Source organism: Cucumis melo, chromosome 6 (assembly GCF_025177605.1).
Source record: "Cucumis melo cultivar AY chromosome 6, USDA_Cmelo_AY_1.0, whole genome shotgun sequence".
Classification (NCBI taxonomy): Eukaryota; Viridiplantae; Streptophyta; class Magnoliopsida; order Cucurbitales; family Cucurbitaceae; genus Cucumis; species Cucumis melo.
This window is the reverse complement of record NC_066862.1, coordinates 12928421-12950512: the sequence shown is the minus strand read 5'-3', so window position 1 is coordinate 12950512 and position 22092 is coordinate 12928421. Positions and strand designations below refer to the sequence as shown.

Below are 22092 nucleotides of genomic sequence, written 5' to 3'. Positions count from 1 at the left end.
AAGTCTGTTGTGTTGTGATGTATTCACACCCTTGTATGTTATAGATACTCCACAGTTTGTATAAGTTTTAGGAGCTGTAGTTGTGTAAATTTTGTTGGTTATATTTTGATTTAGGTGTCTTTAGGTTTACTCGTGAAATTGGTAAATTTTGAGGTACACTTCATGTATGTGTTTGACTAGCTGTGTTTGACTAGCCTAGGATCCGCTGTGTTTTGTGGCATGTACAATAGTTTATATACTAGATTGGCAAGTTCATCACATGAAAGTTTTAAGCAGAGTCGACAGATACAGGTACAGAAAAACGTTGTTCGTCGGCTTCACGCCATCTTTCGGTCTAAGGTAGCAGGTAGTCCGGGAGGGGGTGTTACAACTTGGTATCAGAGCAGTTTGCTCCATGGGAATTAAGGTAGAGCGGTTAGCTCTAAGAAGAAACTGGAAAGTAAATAATTGAACGTCAAGTTAGCTTAAAGGGAACTAGTGGAGTATGGTCTAGGTAAAGGTAGAAGTGAGTCCAATTATTATTAATACGTGAGTAGACATTTAGTATCATGCATTTGAGTTAAGTATTTATAGTATGTCTAATGTGTTGACATATTATAGGAGTCATGCCACCACGTACTGGTAGACGACGCCGGCAGAATCAGGACGGGATGCAAGGTCCTACCCAAGGTCCATCTATAGGGGAATCTAGTACCCTAGGAGTTCGAGGTGGTGCAGGAAACGAGCAGTTTGCGAGAACAACACAGGAAATAGGAAGGACAGATAGAGCAGAGCCTAGTGATCCAGAAAAGGCATACGGAATTGAACGGCTGAAGAAGTTAGGGGCTACAGTGTTTGAAGGTTCCACAGATCCAGCTGATGCAGAGAACTGGTTGAATATGCTTGAAAAGTGTTTTGATGTGATGAATTGTCCTGAGGAGCGAAAGGTTAGATTGGCCACATTTTTGTTGCAAAAAGAGGCTGAAGGATGGTGGAAATCTATATTAGCAAGACGCAGTGATGCACGTGCTTTAGACTGGCAGACTTTTAGAGGCATATTCAAAGATAAGTATTATCCCAACTCATACTGCGAAGCCAAGAGGGATGAATTTCTGGGGTTGAAACAAGGATCATTTTCAGTGGCTGAGTATGAGAGGAAGTATACCGAGCTTTCACGGTATGCTGACGTTATTATAGCTTCTGAGAGTGACAGGTGCCGAAGGTTTGAAAGAGGGTTGCGTTTTGAAATACGTACCCCAGTTACAGCCATTGCTAAGTGGACGAATTTCTCTCAGTTAGTGGAGACTGCCCTTCGTGTGGAGCAGAGTATAACAGAAGAGAAATCGGCAGTGGAGCTTAGTCGTGGGACTTCAACAGCTAGTGGGTTTAGAGGCCGTGAGCAGCGGAGGTTCACGCCTGGGATAAATATTTCAAGCCGTCAAGATTTTAAGAATCGCTCTGGAGGCCAAGCATCGAGGAACGTGAGTTATGGTAGTGTTTTTCAGAGACAGAGCCAGAGAATACCTAGTCAACCCATTAGATCAACAGTAAGATCGCAACCAGGTCAGGAGTCTATTGCTAGTACCGTCAGGCGAATACCATGCACGAGTTGTGGCAGGAACCATTGGGGTCAGTGTTTGGTAGGTGCCGGTGTATGTTACCAGTGCGGACAGCCAAGACATTTCAAGAAAGATTGTCCGCAGTTGAACATGACAGTTCAGAGAAATTAGGGAGTTGGGTCCCAGACAATTGAGCAATCGAGAGTTTCAGTGGTTCCAACAGAGGGCACCAGTGGTGCAAGGCAAAAGGGAGTTGTTGGAAGACCGAGGCAACAGGGAAAAGTCTATGCTATGACTCAACAAGAAGTAGAGGATGCACCAGACGTTATTACTGGTACGATTCTTATTTGTAATGTACCTGCAGATGTTTTATTTGATCCAGGTGCTACGCATTCCTTTGTTTCTAGTATATTTCTGACTAAGTTGAATAGGATGCTAGAGCCTTTATCTGAGGGGTTAGCTATATACACTCCAGTTGGTGATGTTTTACTTGTTAATGAGGTGTTACGTAATTGTGAAGTTTTAGTAGAAGGTATCAGTTTGCTAGTGGACTTGCTACCACTAGAGTTGCAGAGGTTAGATGTAATTTTGGGAATGGATTTCTTATTTGCTCATTATGCATCTATGGATTGCCATAGGAAGGAAGTGGTTTTCAGAAAACCAGGCTTTGCTGAAGTGGTTTTTAGAGGTATGAGGAAGGCCATTTCTAGAAGTCTAATCTCAGTTTTGAAAGCTGAGAAATTACTGAGGAAGGGTTGCACAGCGTTTCTTGCACACATCGTAGTAGTGCAGAGAGAAAAACTAAAGCCAGAAGATGTTCCTGTGGTGAAAGAGTTTCTTGATGTATTTCCAGATGATCTGTCAGGTTTGCCACCTGATAGAGAGATTGAGTTCACCATTGAATTATTACCAGGAACAGCACCTATTTCACAGGCTCCGTATAGAATGGCTCCAAGCGAGCTAAAAGAATTGAAGATGCAGTTACAGGAACTAGTTGACAAGGGATACATCAGGCCTAGTGTTTCGCCGTGGGGAGCACCAGTGCTTTTTGTGAAAAAGAAAGATGGTACTCTCAGATTATGTATTGACTATAGACAGTTAAACAAGGTTACAATACGTAACAAGTATCCTTTACCACGCATTGAAAACTTATTTGATCAACTAAGGGGAGCAACGTTGTTCTCTAAGATTGACTTAAGGTCAGGATACCACCAGTTAAAGGTTAAAGAATCAGATATTGCTAAGACAGCATTTAGAACGAGGTATGGGCATTATGAGTTTCGAGTTATGCCATTCGGTTTAACGAATGCGCCAGCGGCTTTCATGGATCTCATGAACAGGATCTTCCATCGGTATTTAGATCAGTTTGTGATTGTGTTCATTGATGATATATTAGTTTACTCAGTTGACAGAGAATCTCATGAGGAACATCTGAGGATTGTTCTACAGACTCTACGTGAAAAACAGTTATACGCTAAGTTCAGCAAATGTGAGTTCTGGTTGGAACAAGTAGTATTTTTGGGGCATGTAGTTTCAGCAAAAGGAGTTAGTGTCGATCCACAAAAAGTAGAAGCGGTTGTCAATTGGGAAAGACCAATTAGTGCGACAGAAGTACGTAGTTTCCTGGGTTTGGCAGGATACTATAGGCGTTTTATTCAGGATTTCTCTCGATTGGCATTGCCTTTGACCGCTTTGACAAGGAAGAATGTTAAGTTTGAGTGGTCAGATAAATGCGAGCAAAGTTTTCAGGAATTGAAGAAAAGACTAGTTACAACACCTATTTTGGCACTTCCTGTAACAGGGAAGGACTATGTGATTTATTGTGATGCTTCAAGGCTAGGATTAGGTTGTGTGCTTATGCAAGATGGGAATGTAATAGCTTATGCTTCAAGGCAGTTGAAGGAGCATGAGTGTAATTACCCTACCCATGATCTTGAGCTAGCAGCAGTTGTTTTAGCACTAAAAATCTGGAGACACTATTTGTTCGGGGAAAAGTGCCATATTTTCACAGATCATAAAAGTCTGAAGTATATTCTTGATCAAAAAGAGCTAAATCTGAGACAAAGGCGATGGCTAGAACTGATTAAAGATTATGATTGTACTATAGAGTATCATCCAGGTAAGGCCAACGTAGTAGCAGATGCATTAAGTAGGAAGTCAAGACTTCCGAAGAGTGCCTTGTGTGGTATTCGAGTAGCATTGTTGAATGAGTTAAGAGGTTCCAAGGCAGTAGTAACTACAGAGGATTCAGGAAGTCTCTTAGCTCAATTTCAGGTTCGGTCTTCTCTAGTAACTGAGATTGTAAGAAGACAGTAATTTACAGAAGAAGTTTGAGAAATCCAAGAAAGGCTTAGAGGTGGAGTTTGAGCTGAGAACAGATGGAGCCATTGTTAAACAAGGAAGATTATGTGTTCCGAATATCAGTGAGCTTAAGAATGCTATTCTAGAAGAAGCTCACAGTTCAGCTTACGCTATGCATCCAGGTAGCACCAAGATGTACAGAACTTTAAAGAAGACTTATTGGTGGTTTGGAATGAAGCAAGAGATAGCTGAATATGTTGATAGATGTTTGATTTGTCAACAGGTTAAACCAATAAGACAGAGGCCAGGAGGATTTCTTAATCCTTTGCCAGTGCCAGAGTGGAAATGGGAGCATATTACTATGGATTTTCTATTTGGATTACCTCGTACATCCAGTGGACATGATGGTATATGGGTAATAGTAGACAGACTCACCAAGACGACACGATTTATACCGATTAAAATGACATCTACGTTAGACCAGCTAGCGAGATTATATGTTGATAAGATTGTGAGTCAGTATGGAGTACCAGTGTCCATAGTTTCAGATAGGGATCCGAGGTTTACTTCTAAATTTTGGCCTAGTTTACAGAAAGCAATGGGAACAGGGCTAAAGTTTAGTACATCATTTCATCCCCAAACAGATGGTCAGTCCGAGAGGACCATCCAAACTTTAGAGGACATGTTGAGAGCATGTGTCCTACAACTTAAAGGAAGTTGGGATACCCACTTGCCACTTATGGAGTTTGCTTATAATAATAACTATCAGTCTAGTATCGGTATGGCACCATATGAAGCCTTATACGGGAGACCATGCAGAACTCCTGTGTGCTGGAATGAAGTGGGAGAGCGGAAGTTAGTAGGTCCTGAGTTGGTTCAGATTACGACAAACAATATTAAGTTGATCAGAGAAAATCTGAGGAAAGCCCAAGATCGACAGAAAAGTTATGCGGATAAGCGACGAAGAAACCTAGAATTCCAAGTTGGAGATCAAGTTTTCTTGAAATTATCTCCATGGCGAGGTGTTATTCGCTTCGGAAGAAAAGGTAAGTTAAGTCCTAGATATATTGGGCCATATCAGATAACGGAACGAGTGGGACCAGCAGCGTATAGACTTGAGTTGCCAATAGAACTTGCACGAATACATGATGTATTCCATGTATCCATGTTAAGAAAATATATACCAGATCCATCGAATGTGTTGCAAGATCAACCAGTTGAATTAAAAGAAGATTTGAGTTATGTTGAAGAACCAGTTCAGATTCTCGACAGAAAGGAACAAGTTTTGAGAAACAAAACGATTCCACTCATAAAAGTTTTGTGGAGACATCATGGAGCGGAGGAGGCAACTTGGGAACCAGAATATCAGATGAAGAAGAGCTATCCGATACTTTTCAGTTAAGGACATTCTAAATTTCGAGGACGAAATTTTCTAAAGGGAAGGTAAGTTGTAAACCCGATATTTTCTTGGTTTAATTTCTTTAAATGTGGAAAAAAAAAAAGAAAAAAAAATGGAAATTAAGTGTAAATATAAATATATATATTTATATATTAAATAGTTTTATTAAATTAATTAGAGAAAAGAAAGAAAAGAAAGGACAAAAAGAAGAAAAGGAGAAGAAAATTTCATTTTCTCTTTTCTTCTTCTTCTTCTCTTCCCCTCACCGCCAAGTTTGAAGACATCCAAGTTTCCTTTATTTTTTTTTCTTTTTCCTTCTTCAATTTGCAGAGAACTTCTAAGAGAGAGTTTGGAAGAAGAAGAGAAATTTTACTAGAATTTTTAGGTTGAAGAAGAGGAGGAGAACTCAAGCAAAGTGTATCAATGGCTGAATTTTAGTTCATTCTGCACATCACTGGTTTTTAATTCGGTTTGAACTCTTCAAAAGGAATTAAGAGGTGAGATTTACATTTACTGAAAGTTAACTCATTTTTGAACAAACTTTATGAAGAACGTTGGAGCAAATTCGGATTTTCATTTGGTGCTTTTTGATGAAGAAAACAGGGCAGTTGATTTTCACTCGAAATCAGGAGGTCTCTGGTTTTTCTTGTATTTCAGAGTGTATCGGTGGAGTTAGAATTTCTATTTGGTATGGTTGGAAAGCTTATTCAATTTAATACAACTTTCATGAAGAAATTGTAAACCAAAAACGACTAAAAATGGGTTAAATTGTAGGAACAAGTTAAAGAGGTCGTGTGCGCGCGATTCTGGAAGTGGTTCTGTTTTGAGGGTTATATGTGTTTATGCACGGGGAATCAGATTTATATGTCTTCAGGTAAGTTTTAGAGGATCTCAAAATGAAGAGTTTGATATAAAGAACACTCATTTTGGTTAAGTATTGAGAAAGTTATAGTTCTTTGAAGTTTATGTTAGAAATCTGGAAATTTTAAAGAATTGTTGAAATAGGATTTTATTTCTTAAGCTTTGTTTTCGTGAGCGTCATCTTTGGTGCGACATGTTATGTATATCTTTAGGAAACCAGAATGTTTAAGGTTTTAATACTCGGTTGGGTTGTTGGCAGGCCGAGAAGAATTAAACCGAGCTTATAGACCAAGGATCTAGCCCAAGACTGTGAGTGACAAAACCAACTTTGAAATATTTTCCATAACTGTTATTATGATTGAATGCGATAAATGTTTATTTACGAAGCCATGAAAGGTATTTGAATTTCATGACTATTTTCAAGTATACATTTGGAGACTAGATTTCTTAAAGAAATTTATGCTAGCACGTAGATATTAAATGTTTGGAAAGTATTTAAACCACAATATTTTAAGCAAAGCATGGATTAGTATGAAGTTTTGTTTTAAGAACTACAATTTTCCACGAAAGAGCTGAGTAAAGTTCGAGCTTTGTGTAAAATTTATAAGCAGGCATGTTTTAATATTTTATGATGATTTATGAAATTTTCATTAACTACATGACTGAGATCTTGAGCCTGAGGCTAGAGATTACCGTGTGCACACTGGTTAGATTTCGTTGTTGACGTTGAGTGTACTCCGTAACAACGATGCTGTCGTGAGTGCTGGGCGGGCCCCACTACGACAAAGACGATGGGAGTGCTGGGCGGGCCCCACTACATCGTAGTGCTTGTAAACGTTGTTGTACTAGGTGTACCCTACACAACGTAGATTCGTCATGTTAGTTAAAATGCTTCGATATACTTGATATGCCTTGCTAGATTTCAATGATGAACATGCCGAGTATTTAAGAAAGCTATTCTTACTATTACACATTTACATTTACGACTTGTATAAACAGATTTATATGTGTAAAGTTTTCACGTGCTCTTATCTTTAAATTCATAGTTTTAAACTGAGTCACTCACTGAGCTCCATAGCTCACCCTTTCCAAAATGTTTTACCCATTTTCCAGGTAGAGATCGACTTCCCGGTGCCTGATAGACTGCCTTAGTATGCGGAAGCTTCATTATCGATTGCCAGTACGTGTTTTGAGTTGGGCATAAAGTCTGTTGTGTTGTGATGTATTCACACCCTTGTATGTTATAGATACTCCACAGTTTGTATAAGTTTTAGGAGCTGTAGTTGTGTAAATTTTGTTGGTTATATTTTGATTTAGGTGTCTTTAGGTTTACTCGTGAAATTGGTAAATTTTGAGGTACACTTCATGTATGTGTTTGACTAGCTGTGTTTGACTAGCCTAGGATCCGCTGTGTTTTGTGGCATGTACAATAGTTTATATACTAGATTGGCAAGTTCATCACATGAAAGTTTTAAGCAGAGTCGACAGATACAGGTACAGAAAAACGTTGTTCGTCGGCTTCACGCCATCTTTCGGTCTAAGGTAGCAGGTAGTCCGGGAGGGGGTGTGACACTGATTCCCCGTGCATAAACACATATAACCCTCAAAACAGAACCACTTCCAGAATCGCGTGCACACGACCTCTTTAACTTGTCCCTACAATTTAACTGGTGTTTAGTCGTTTTTGGTTTACCATTTCTGCATGAACGTTGTAGTAAATTGAATAAGCTTTCCAACCATACCAAATAGAGATTCTAACTCCACCGATACACTCTGAAATACAAGAAAAACCAGAGACCTCCTGATTTCGAGTGAAAACCAACTGCCCTGTTTTCTTCATCAAAAAGCACCAAATGAATATCCGAATTTGCTCCAACGTTCTTCATAAAGTTTGTTTAAAAATGAGTTAACTTTCAGTAAATGTAAATCTCACCTCTTAATTCCTTTTGAAGAGTTCAAACCGAATTAAAAACCAGTGATGTGCAGAATGAACTTAAATTCAGCCATGGATACACTTTGCTTGAGTTCTCCTCCTCTTCTTCAACCTAAAAATTCTAGTAAAATTTCTCTTCTTCTTCCAAACTCTCTCTTAGAAGTTCTCTGCAAATTGAAGAAGGAAAAAGAAAAAAAAAATGGAACTTGGATGTCTTCAAAATCTTGGCGGTGAAGGGAAGAGAAGAAGAAGAAGAAAAGAAAAAATGAAATTTTCTTCTCCTTTTCTTCTTTTTACCCTTTCTTTTCTTTCTTTTCTTTACTTTATTTAATAAAACTATTTAATATATAAATAAATAAATATATATATATATATATATTTACACTTAATTTCCATTTTCTTTTTCTTTTTTTTTCTTTCCACATTTAAAGAAATTAAACCAAGAAAATATCGGGTTTACAACAAGCCAACTCCCCTCTGCTTGGGTAAGTCGGTAGTTGTTGCTTTGGAGCGTTTTGTACTGTGGATTGTGGTGATGTCATTGTTAAACCCCTATGTTTGTGTTTAGGTGGATTCGTTTAAACGCGGACTTGAACGAGATTTTAGCTACATCTCAGGTATAGGCTTTCTTACTACTGGACCTCGAACCGAGACTGAAAACATAGTAACCCACATGAGAATTATACGATAATAACTGTATTGAATTGATTGACGCATGTTTGACTAGTACATATCACTTATATGCTCTTGACTGATTAAAGGTAACGTGACCGTTAGTTGTAGCCTATGTACTTATATATGTAATGAGTTGTTCTGTTGATGGGTACTGATGGTCTGATGTTCTATGTATTGTGGTTATGTTGATGGGTTGTGCTGTCAATTGGAATAGTAATGCCGATGGATAATGAAAATCTTAATGATGTAAAAAGTTGAAGTATGTTATCAAGATACTGGTTATGAATTATGTCGTGGAGGTACCAAGGGTTTGGAAATCTCTTGGGTAGATTGTGTATACGCGGTTGAGCGGTGCTGTAAACTAAATACGACTGTTATGCCTAATATGGACGTTATGCATATAATAGATTACCTGTAGATGTGCTAGGGTTTGAATTGAGATGAAGTACCTTCAGGGGGATTTACAAAGTGGTGATTTTACTATTAGACTGAATTTAGGGAATGTCACGATGAAGTGTGGGTTGGACATACATATAGCGACCGAGGAGACTGTTGATTAAACTTAAGCTGTCGGACTGGTTAAGCTTATAAACAGAAACGTTAACTTGAATGTTATTGTGATGTGACTATTGTAGACGGTTTAGTATGGACTGAGGGGTAACAGTTAACTTTATTTATGGGGTAGCGTACCTTATAGGCACCGTATCCTTCGGGATCATGACACTGATATGTGCATCCTTCGGGATCACTAAACTATATGTGCATCCATCGGGAACACAACTTCTATGTGTATCCTTCAGGATCACGAGACTGATATGTGCATCCTTCGGGATCACTAGACTAATATGTGCATTCTTCGGGATCACTAGACTAATATGTGCATCCGACGGGATCACTAGACTGATATGTGCATCCGACGGGATCACTAGACTGATTGATGTGTGCGTTCTACGAAACCACTAGACTGTGTACGTAGGGTTCCCCTTAATAGGAAGCTAACTGTTATCACCCTAACGGGCTCAGTAGTGGGTCCCTTACTGGGTATATTTTATACTCACTCTTTTTCTCTTTAACTTTTCAGGTAAGGGTATGGCAAGGGGCAGACCGACGAGGGGCAAGAAGGATGCGTGAAGGCCATATGGACGCGTCTGGTTTTCTTTATGCTTCCACTGATGTATTTTGTTACTTGTTATGTTTTTTCATTGTCAGATCGAGTCATGGTTAGAACATTTGATTGGTGGTTTTGTGTTTTGATGATTTGAGAACAATATTTTGGAATTCTTGGGAATGTGATTTAAAATAGGGCCCGAAATTACTTTTGTGATATTTTAAACGGTTTTAATGAATCGTAACTGGTCTTTTATGAGTTTGTGTATTTTACTGTCGAGTCTTAGTACTACGTAGTGACCTCAGCATAGTCCGAAAAGTTGGGACATTACAATTGATCTTGAATTAGATCTAAATGTCTTAAATTCAAAATTACTCTTGACAGCTATAAAACGAAATGACTTCAACAAAATTTCTTTACTACAAAACAAATCCTTCTCTTTAAAGGTCAACCCATCCTTACTATTAGTAATATCAACATCTCTAAAAATTGTTAATTCATCTTCCAAATCAAACTCAACTATGGAAGAAGAACAAGAAGAACCAATTGAAACATCCAAAACTGTATTTACAGAATGAGCAACTAAAGGATATTGGGTAGATTGATCCTTAACCAATTTCAAGAACGAAATCACATCTTTATTTTCAACAATCTTTAGAACATGTTGAACACCATTACTACCTATAAGCAACAAAACCGAAAGTTCAGTACATGACTCAACCTGAATTTCAGTACGTATCAAGTTCACAAAAGAATCAAATGATGATATCACTCCATCAACCAAAACACAATTTGTTTTGTAATCCACATAGGACCGTTGCTCATCCCATTGACCACTATGGAAAACAATTACCGCAAGCTTAACCATAACTACAATGAACTGCAACAATTTAGGGAAAATAAAAAACACGTAGTAAGTGTATCAGTCACTTAATACATACAATATAAAAATATCATACCACTGATATAAAAAACTGATACAAATTAAAAAAAAAAAAAACAGTATCAAACGTAACTAAATAAAACAGAACTGATCTACGAAGCCTGTCACACCCCCTTCCGGACTACCTGCTACCTTAGACCGAAAGATGGCGTGAAGCCGACGAACAACGCTTTTCTGTACCTGTATCTGTCGATTCTACTTAAAACTTTCATGTGATGAACTTGCCAATCTAGTATATAAACTATTATACATGCAACAAAACATAGCGGATCCTAGACTAGTCAAACACATATATGAAGTGTACCTCAAAATTTACCGATTTCATGAGTAAACCTAAAGACACCTTAATCAAAATATAACCAACAAAATTTACACAACTACAGCTCCTAGAGCTTATACAAACTGTGGAGTATCTATAACATACAAGGGTGTATATACATCATAACACAATAGACTCAATGCCCAACTTAAAACACGTACTGGCAATCGATAATGGAGCTTCGGCAGACTAAGGCAGTCTATCAGGCACCGGGAACTTGATCTCTACCTGGAAAATGGGTAAAACATTTTGGAAAGGGTGAGCTATGAAGCTTAGTGAGTGAGTCAGTTTAAAACTATGAATTTAAAGATAAGAGCACGTGAAAACTTTACACATATAAATCTGTTTATACAAGTCGTAAATGTAAACGTGTAGTAGTAAGAATAGCTTCCTCAAATACTCAGCATGTTCGTCATTGAAATCTAGCAAGGCATATCAAGTATATCAAAGCATTTTAACTAACATGAAAAATCTACGTTGTGTAGGGTACACCCAGTACAACAACGTTTACAAGCTCTACGATGTAGTGGGGCCCGCCCAACACTCCCATCGTCTTTGTCGTAGTGGGGCCTGTCCAGCACTTACGACAACATCGTTGTTACGGAGTACACTCAACGTTAACAATGGAATATAACCAATGTGTACACGGTAATCTCTAGCCTTATGCTCAAGATCTCAGTCATGTAGTTAATGAAAATTTCATAAATCATCTAAAAATATTAAAACATGTCTGCTTATAAATTTTACACAAAGCTCGAACTTTACTCAGCTCTTTTGTGAAAACTGTAGTTGTTAAAACAAAACTTCTTACTAATTCATGCTTTGAAGAGTTCAAACCGAATTAAAAACCAGTGATGTGCAGAATGAACCAAAATTTAGCCGTGGATACACTTTGCTTGAGTTCTCCTCCTCTTCTTCAACCTCAAAGTTCTAGTAAAATTCCTTTACTTCTTCCAAAAATCTCTCTTAAATGTTCTCTGCAAATTGAAGGAAAAGAATGGAAGTTGGATGAGAATTTATCTTCAAAATGCTTGGCGGTGAAAGGAAGAGAAGAAGAAGAAAAGAAAAAATGAAATTTTCTTCTCTTTTTTTTTATCCTTTCTTTTCTTTAATTTATTTAATAAAACCATTTAATATATATATATATATATATTTACACTTAATTTCCATTTTCTTTTTTTTTTCCACATTTAAAGAAATTAAACAAAGAAAATATCAGGTTTACAAAGCCCCTTTCGATAAAAGATATTAGGAACAAATAAAAGAGATGAGAATAACAAATCGTAGCCCTAATTTTAATAAATAATATATGAGCAATTCACAGAAATAATATTAGGGCTTTAAAAAAGGGAAAGAAATACATACATAATTCTTGTTTTCCCTGAAGAAAAAATGAGGAGAATAGGAGAAGAAGATGAGAAGAAGATGATAAAAAAAGAAGCCGACGAAGAGGGAGAAATCTAAAAGAACGAAACTGAAGAGAGAAGAGAAGGACGGTGGAGAAGAGGCTGAAGAAGACGAGGAGAAGAGAAGTCGACAAATAGGAGAAATCACGAAGAAGAACGACGGATAAGAGAAGAAGAAAACGAAGAATGGAGATTGAAAGAGAAGAACGATAAAGAAAGGATCGAAAGAAGAAGATAAAGCAGCAGAAGGGTAATTTTGTAATAATGAAAAAATAAAATAAGAAATATCAACAAAAATTAAAAAGTTATTATATCTGCAAAATTTAGAAGATTGGTGCTGATATTGCTAAATTAGATTTTTATTTTACCACCCAATACAATTTCCAAAAAAAAAGTCAACAGATCAAATATGCGTACATAAACAGAATGTGATAGAAAAAAAAGATATAGCTGATGGATTTAACTCAATATTTATGGAGGGAAAATGTGATTTCTTCTAAAGAAAATTTCTCCTTTGCATGAACTAGATACATAGAAGATATTTTTTTAAAAAAATATCCCCTTTGGATGTAATGGATAAAAGGAATGCGTTTGTTGCTTTTTAAATTAATTTTTATGAAAAAGTAGAGCTTCTTCGGCACTTTGTCGACCTCTAATCTTTGGAGAACTTTCTTAAACCTTGAGAGCAATGATCTTCTCCTCCGACTTATTGAATACTAACAATTGTTTTTATTTTGGTGAGAAGTTTGCTAACAGTAATGGAAAGAAATATGAGAAGTTTGCTAAAAAAAAGTACAAAACAGATAAAATATATAAAAAAAAAAAAAGAAAAGAAAAATGTTACCTCAAAAAATAATTTCGAAACATATAAAAGAAAGAAAGAAAAAAAATTTCCTCAAAAAACAATACAATTTTATTGTTAGCGAAAAGATTGTTGAAAATATTTACAAAATATAACAAAATTTCATTGTTTATTAATGGTAAACACTGATAAATGTCTCAATTCACTGATAAACATTGATAGAAGTTGGTGTTGATAGCTGTTGATTGAAGTTTATCTGTATCTATAACCGATAAAATTTACTATATTTTGTAAATATTTTGAAAATGTCTAAAAATCATTACAAAACATATATAAGATAAAAGAAGATAAAATATTACCTCAAGAAATTGGGAGGATATTTTAGTTTATTTATATATATAGAAATTAATACTCAAATATTTTTGTTGATTTCATCTTAAATCTCAAAATTTCCTCGAATAAAAAGATCAAACTAAGTGATAGCGTATCATTAAATATGCTATCTGTTTCCGCTTAATTTGAGGTTGTTTTCTAATTTTACGTTCTTGTTTAGATGTATTATAGATGATGAGCAATTCATAGCTGAAATTAAGGGTGTAAAAGAGTTGAGTTGGGTTGGGTTCGGGGACATGCTCAACCCAACCCTTATTTTTGGATTGGTTGGGTTGGTAACCTGAATAACCCGAATTGTATTACCAACCTAACCTAACCCAAGGCATTAAAATAGGGGTTGAGTTAGGATGGGTTATCGGGCTGTATTGTTTGTTTTAAACGATGACTTTCAAATTTGAACAATTGTGTGGATTATGATACACAATCTCGAGCCTTAGTTGCACCGAGATGCCCCAGGAGGAAATAATTTTTCTTTTAGTTATTGGATCTCTAACCTTAGTACGACATCGAGATTGCTTGGGATGAAAGAATTCTGGATTTATTTTATTCGATCTCAGACATATATTGCCTCGAGATGAAAGACTTTTGTCTTTAGTTATTGGATCTCGGGCCTTAGTGGCAACGAGATTGTTCGTGATTAAAGAATTCTGCCTCTTTATTTTATTCGAACTCATGCATACATTGTCTTGAGATGTCCTCGGATGAAAGACTTATGCTTTAGTTATTCGATCTCAAGCCTTAATTGCACTAAGATAGGTTGAGATTAATAAATGGCAAACAATATATAAGTATTGCAATTTATTTCCTAAAACTTGTAGTTTGTAATTATATTCTATTCAATGAAGTCGTTTTTTAGAAATTTAATACTATAATCTTAAATCCAATAAACTAAAGTCCAGAGGATATTTTTGAGTAAACTTGAACTTTATGTAGAAACATAAACGTGGATCAAGTTCGAGTATATAGCCTAAATAGTCTATAGTATATGAATAAAGGTTGGGTGCCTTATTCAGAGAAATTATAGATGGGACCCACTTTGTAGTTAGTACAAACGAGGTGATCCTGAATCGTTTATGTAGAGATATGAAAGTGGGGGTATCCTATGTAAAGTGTTTACATAAGACTGAACTATGAAATAGTCACTTTTACGTTATAACGTCGTTTACTGTTTAAAACTGATTATCTCGATTATTGGTGACTTAGGTAACTTAATCTTAATCCTAAGCTAACTATGAACTCCTGTCCACACAGGATTATACTTAGATCTGCATAGGTAAGGGTAGCTCATTAGTGTTGGCCCAATAAGCCTCCAATTTAAGGGGTAAGATCGGGTGGATAGTTGGGAACATAGGGTACAAGACAAAATTCACTCCTACCTACTTTAAGGTTAGTATATAGGATGGGATTTGGTCCTCCGCAACCCTTCCCAGCATAATTGTCGTCCATAAGAACAAGGCTATGCTGAAACACTTCAAAACCAAACAAGACGGTAGATCAATGGTTGAAAAAGTGGATGATAAAGATAAAGAGAAAGGGGAAGATGATGTCCCACTGAAACACAAATGACAAGGTGAGGAGGAGGCTTAAGGATCAAAGAGAATAAAATCCTCTAAGGCGAAGGACTCTAAGGAAACCTTTCCACCTACATCCTCAAAGAGTCCCAAGAAGAAGAAGCCCAACGATCTCCCCTCACCCAGTAAATCCAAATCCTCTAAAGCAACCATCTCTCAAACTTCCACTGAGTCTAAAACGCCTCCATCACCTCTCAAAAAATCCAAATCTCTAACCTCAACCCAAGAAATCCAAAATACCTCTTCCTCATCCAAGCAAGAAACTAATAAAAATCTTGCCCTTGTTATACATACAAAGGAAGGAACCTCCACCCCGCAACTAGAGAAAAATCCTCTATCCCTTGTTGTCAAGCCAAGTAGCATAAATAAAACTTCGAGCCTTGAAGATTCCAATCAGGATATTTTCCAAGATTCCCCCTCAAACCATACCTCATTTATTGATGACGCGTTCAAGGAGCAAGAAGATCGAGCAAGAAGTCTAGTTTTATCCCTAAAAAGAAAAGAAGTTTTAGAGGAGGAAGTTAAACAACCCACTCCAAGGGAAAAAAGAAATAAACCCTAAGGTTGATAGCAAGGCATGCCTCCCCTCACTGTCCAAATCAACTTCAGATGCCTCAACGCGAATAGATAAGTTGAAGGAGGCAGTGAGAGATGAAGAAGAGGAAGAAGTTGATGAGGATTATATCATTAATTTCATGGATCACTACATCCGTAAACCAATGGAGAAAGGAATTAAAGATATAATCAAGTGCCAAAGCAACTTGCAAGAAATGCATCTACGAAGTCAAAAGCACTTGAGCAATTTGTCACTAAAAGTGGACAACGCAAATGTTAACACAAAGGCACAATTAAATAAACTCAAGGGAAAAATGGCTAAGCTTAAAACAAAAAATCAGGAGTTCCAAACACAACTTCTTGCAGTTAGGGAGCAAAACGAGGCGATGAAGGAATAAAATGAAATGTTAACTGGTTTGGTAGAGGAGTTGGCCGTAAGGTGCGACACACAACTCATAGCCTTATTGAGATATCAAAACCTATTGATGTGTAGCACCATTCTGGTACTATAGGTTTAACAAAACCTTGAAAGACCCCTTACGCGATTTGACCTTACTTCTACAATGTGAGAAATTGTGAGCCTCCACCGCCACCATCAGAACTGTCGTAACAGCCTCAAATTTAGGGATGTTGGTAATTTACCTATCGACTTTTGTAATTTTTTTAAAAATTTTCACTCATCTAAATTATATTTTTTGTATTTATGATACTTTCAATACAAGTACATGCCTTGACAAAATTCTTATGCATTTAGTTTTTTTTGTTGCAAGCTTGGCTCTCTGCGTTTTAGTACTTTAATTTTTTTCTTGCGTCTCAATGATAACTTCAATAAAATAAACCATGTGAAATAAAGTTTCATTTGTTATTTTGGCGTTTAACTTGTTAATGAAACTTATTTAGGAAACAGTTCTAAAGTTTATTAGGTGAGCAAGCTTTACCTCAAACCTCTTTTTTAAGATTTTTTTGTAAATAATCTTATCGTTCATTTTTAGCAATGAAGACATTGGTATCCTTTAAATTTGGGGGTGTGAAAGGTCCGAGCTAAAGCTTTTGAAAACTTTTGGAAATCTCGTAAGCCATTTAAAAAGAAGGCGTTTTAACAAAAGTTAAAACAAAGCCAAAAAGTGTAAAATTTTTTTAAAAAAATCATTCTTTTATTCAATTAGAAATAAAAACTCCTATGTTGCATCCTCTCGCCAAAAATAAGAAGCAAATCTTCAAAAAATAAAAAATAGAAAGTTGAGTAATAAAAGGAGATAAGAGTTATAGTTGAGTAGAGGAACGGACTCATAGAGTGCCTATGATTTCCCACTCAACGTCAGGTATCAAGTAAATAAAAAGTATTCTTTGACAAATAAAAGGATTCAAAACTCTTTAGGAACTTTAACCATTTCTAAAATTTGAAAATAAAATTCTTGTGGGGAATGAACAAGGGTATTTTGAGTATCAAGCTTGTCGCGTTTTGGACTTAGAAATGTGTTCATATCGAGAAGTACACGATAAGAGTAGACTATAAATATCGACTAAAACTAGCTTATATTTTGAGAAGTTTAGAAATGTGAGGAGGAAGGTGAGTCTTTGAGGAGGAATTGTGCTTGGGGATAAGCATGATACGAGTGATGCTTGAGGAAAAGCATTATTCTAAATTTAGGGATGTGATAACTTGTAGAAATACAAGTTATTATAGCCTTTTAGATAGAATAATGAGACCAAAACACATAAAAATTTTGTCAAAACGTGTAGCTTATGTTGTAAATTCATAAATATTCAGAAATACAACTCGCATAAGCATTTATACCTGTTTCACCTTGTTTTTAGTGTCTGAATGCAAGATTATGGACAAAAGAAGAAGCTAGTGAATTGCAGAGGAACTTGCTTGAAGACTATGTGAGAAGACCTTATCAATAGGCGAGAAAAGATTCGCTAGAAGACAAATGTGGTAGTTGGAGATGATGTGACTTGACACAGAGGCAACTTTCAATGATGACATGTTCAGAAGATTAGATTTTTTGTCTAAATTTACCTATATAAAGGACTCCATCTCCATCAAGAAAAAGTGTGCTTGAATAGACCAAGAGGCCGATTGTATGAATAGACAAATGTATGAACTGGCCGACCTTAGAGAGTGGTTGAATGGAATAGCCTTTCCACCATCTGGAAATCATTTCGTCATCTTCTTCAGTCAGCTATTGAGTGAAAGCTTGAGGTTTATGTGACCAAGATCCTGTTCTCCATTGTTGGGGCAAATATTGACATGTTTAAAGATAGCTTATTCTCAATCTATATCATGAAATATCCATTATTTTGATATTTTTATGCAAAATATGAAAGTAGACTCCAATACAATCTAACAAAACAAAAATCACTTAAAACGGAGATCAAATGAAGGAGAACGGTTAAATTGAACATCAATATCCTAGTGTTATTTATAGTTGGAGATTTATGATAAGTTCTTGATAAGAAGGTTAGCTTATAACTATTATCGCGTTAGCTAAGCTATAGTCATCACCTGGCTAGTGTTTATCGTCAACTACCCAAGAGGGAAAGTAGCAAGGATATGGCTAACACACGCAAGGAGAAGTCTGGAGACAAGCTTCACCTTGGCGAGATAACTTCTATCATTTGTGTCCCAAAAGGAGAACAAGCGTGGGTATGTAACGCTGAGAGGTTGTCACTCTGAAAGGAGAAGCTCTATAAGTCTTGTAAGTGAAGCGTTCTAGATATATCTTGCTTAACTCAACTTAGTTTATTAGTTCCCGATAGGTGAGCAAGTGTGGTGTTTACAGACATCGAGAGACGCTCTCCTTAATCATAAGCTAGCTAAATAAGTTGTATTGTTATCATGATTCTTTGATCGCTTAATCGCCTAATAATACATAGGCTTTCGTTCACCCCCTTCTTTTTATGCAAGTTAGCTCATAATTCATCTAACATCCATCCTAATCCTCTTTACAGATTCTCTAGTGTAGATAAGTAGATATAGTTTAAACTTACACTCTCTCATACAGTATAGTTTATTCTTTTATACCGCCTAAATAAAAAGTGAACCCTAGAGCTAAGCTTTGATATCAATTTCCTGTGTTCGACCTTGAATCATCCAGGAAAATCTATTTCTTCGCTTACACTTGGACAAGTATTAGAAAAACTTGTACTCAATGAGGACTTAGTAATTACATGAGAATGCGAGACATAGAGAGCATACAACATACTATGACCATGTCTCATCAAATAGATACACTACATACAACGCATTAAAAGCACACTAAGCCCGACTTTACTAGTGAGCTTGTGGACTTTTCATTTTCAAAATTGTTCTATAGGGTGTAAATATTTTTGTGTTTTGTTCTATTCTTAAAAAAAATCCCCTTTTATAAACAAAATTTCAACAAATGATCTATAAAACATCACAATTTGCATACTTCAATATTGAGTAATATTAGATGATTACTATTTGAATTCATTAATTTTAATGTTTTAGGGGCGTTTGATGCGCAGGTTCAGAATTAAATGTCTGTAAGTTTATTTGATGGGGTTCTGATGCTTGGGAGTTACAAATGCCTGTCCAAATGGTGCAGTGATTGAAAATTTGGATTTTTGATGCCTGTGTTTAGGGTGCTGATTTTGAATTCCTGGGTTTAGGTAATTTTTTTTTTGTGAATTGTACCTCCTAAATTTATCATGTATCATATTTTTAATTGATCTTGTTTTCATATTTTGTATCTATAATTCAATTTCTTGACTCTATTGATTTTCATGACAATAATGTAAGAACCAGAAATTTAAACATTCAATAACAATAATTTTGATTACAGTTGCATTAACAGGAATGGTCTAATTTAGATATTACAAATCGTTCATAAAATATAACAAGTCATGTAATCTGATGGGGTTTACGAAAGGTCCATTTAAGCAACGTTAAAAATTGTCCAATAAGTTTCAAAATAAGTACATCCAAAAGGATCATGCAAAAGTAAAAGCCAAGTAGAGTTACATTTAAACATAGTTGTGGTTGTCTACATAAAATACACATTAAACAACTATTATAAAAAAAATTAAGAATAAAAGTGAGTTTTTTTTTTATAAAAAACAACTTTTTTCTCAAGCCAATTCAAATAAGTCATAAGTCTTCTAGTTAAATTGACCAACGAAAAAAATGAAAAGTATTATTAAACTAAAAATAAACCATGGTATATGTAATATATATTTACAATTTCCACTATATTACCAATATATTCATATTTGATTTATACTTGAGAATAAATCACAATAGATAGGTCATCAATTTTCACCTAAAAACAATATGAAAAAATAAACAAAATCTCTTAAAATGAAGGAAAAATCAATTTTAAACGAAGAAGAGAAAATAAATGATTAAAAAAGATGATCTAATAATAGTAATTCTTAAAAAAACTCCATAAGAAAAGAAAATAGAAGAATGAACAAATGCGTATTTTAAAAAGTATTAATATTAAATCAAAGGCTTATTTGGAATGACTAAGAAAAAAAAGTTTTTCAAAAATTCAATTTATTAATTTTTCAATGTTTGCGGTGGTGGCCAAAAGTATGCCAACAAAGTTGTCATAAATGACACCCGATGGTTGGCCAACAATGGTCACCGGGAGCAGTGTTCGAAGTTGACCAAAAATTTTTCTAGATTTAATTTGAGAAAAAGGTAATCCATAGATGGTAAACGATCGCCAATTTTTTATAGACGGTAAATGACCGCCAATTTTTAAGACGATTGGTTGGTCGTTGACCATCATGTGACAATCAGTCACCAAGGGTCATGGCTATTGGTCATTGACCGTTTGTTAATAGGCATGAAATTGATAGTTAACGATAATGATTGGTTGCCGTCAATTAAGATGTTCACTCGACGACAGTAACATCCAAAGTTGTAAGTCACCAACGATCAAGATGATTGGTCACCGACAACCAAGACGAATCGTAATAGACGATTGAGACGATTCAAAGGCAGCAATCAAGATGATCCGAAGTCGATGGTTAAGACGATTGGTCATCGTGACCATGGATTGATCATGATCGATCATCATGGTTATTGTGAAGTTAACTGACGTTTCTTTCCAATGGTCATCAATGATCATTGATAAGAGATTAAAGTGAAATATTTTCTAAAACATATGACATTCAATAAAAAAAAGACATATTCCAAATCCATAGGTTTGGTTTCCCATGAATTTTCTTCCAAATGTCCAAACAAGGGTTTGACTTCAAATGCTAAACCCCCTAATTCCAAATTCATGGGTTAAACACCCTATGAGTGTTTATATAGATAAATTTAAACTAATAAATTATCATATAATAAATATCGTTTTGATTGACTATCTAAATTCCAACTTTAAGGCAACATGAGTTCAGCTCAACTGACACCTGTATGTACCTACAGATAATAACTCTCGAGTTCAAATCTCACCACCCTCGCTTTTATTGCAATATCTTTCAAAAAGAAATTCTACTTTTAAACGTACTAATATACTTTAATCAATCCAATTATGTTTCAATTTTCTCATCATCTATTCAAATAATATTCTTAAAAAGAAATTGGGATCAAAGAGAAAATAAACCACATGTGTTTTCAAAGGAAAAAAACAATTGATATCATATTAGCAATGCCCAAATGGCCCATTTTAGTTGCGTAGGTGGGACAAATCAATTAATTGAATATTGGGCTTTTAACTAAAATAGTCTAAATTGCTATATGATATTACACAATTAACCTTTCTTCCTAATATATTACATAAAAGTCCTAAATAGGCTACTTTATTTCACAAAAGAATTGACCAATTTACTTTAATACCCATATATATTTAATGTAAACGAAAAAAAAATTGTAAAAGAAAGTTTTGGAGATGCGTGAAAATGGAAAACTATTTGCACGTATAAGGAATTTGCACTCTCCGACGAAAACTACCATCATTGTTTCAAAAAACTCCCAGTCGTTCGTCTTCCATTCTTCGCTCACATTAGGGTTTTCAATCTTCGTCTCCAACAGTGCCGACACCGTCTTCCATTGTGTTGCAAAGCAGTCTCCCATTTCGGTGAGTCAATTTCTTTAGTCCTATATAAAATAAAATGGGGTATATTTGCAACACAACCTCAAATTTCATTAAAGTCTACAATTTTTGCCACCCTAATGAAATATATTAGAAATGTATGTTACTAATAATTTATTGTTGTAATTAAGGAGGGGTATATATATACTAAATCACTAAAAAAACGTATAATCTTCTTCGGTTACTGGATGTCGATATATATATATATATTATA

At 35.5% G+C, this 22092-nt stretch overlaps 1 long non-coding RNA gene across 2 annotated transcripts in view; it reads left to right on the top strand.

The window, feature by feature from the left end:
- LOC127149807 (uncharacterized) overlaps positions 1 to 22092 on the top strand; it is a 40368-nt gene that overhangs the window by 1951 nt on the left and 16325 nt on the right. The window contains exon 5 of one of the 2 annotated variants that reach the window (XR_007821517.1): positions 9789 to 10010. The exons of the other annotated variant lie outside the window; for it this stretch is intronic. This is a non-coding gene — a long non-coding RNA (uncharacterized LOC127149807). Of the gene's footprint in view, positions 1 to 9788; positions 10011 to 22092 lie in introns of those variants that run through there. 2 annotated transcript variants of the gene reach the window in all.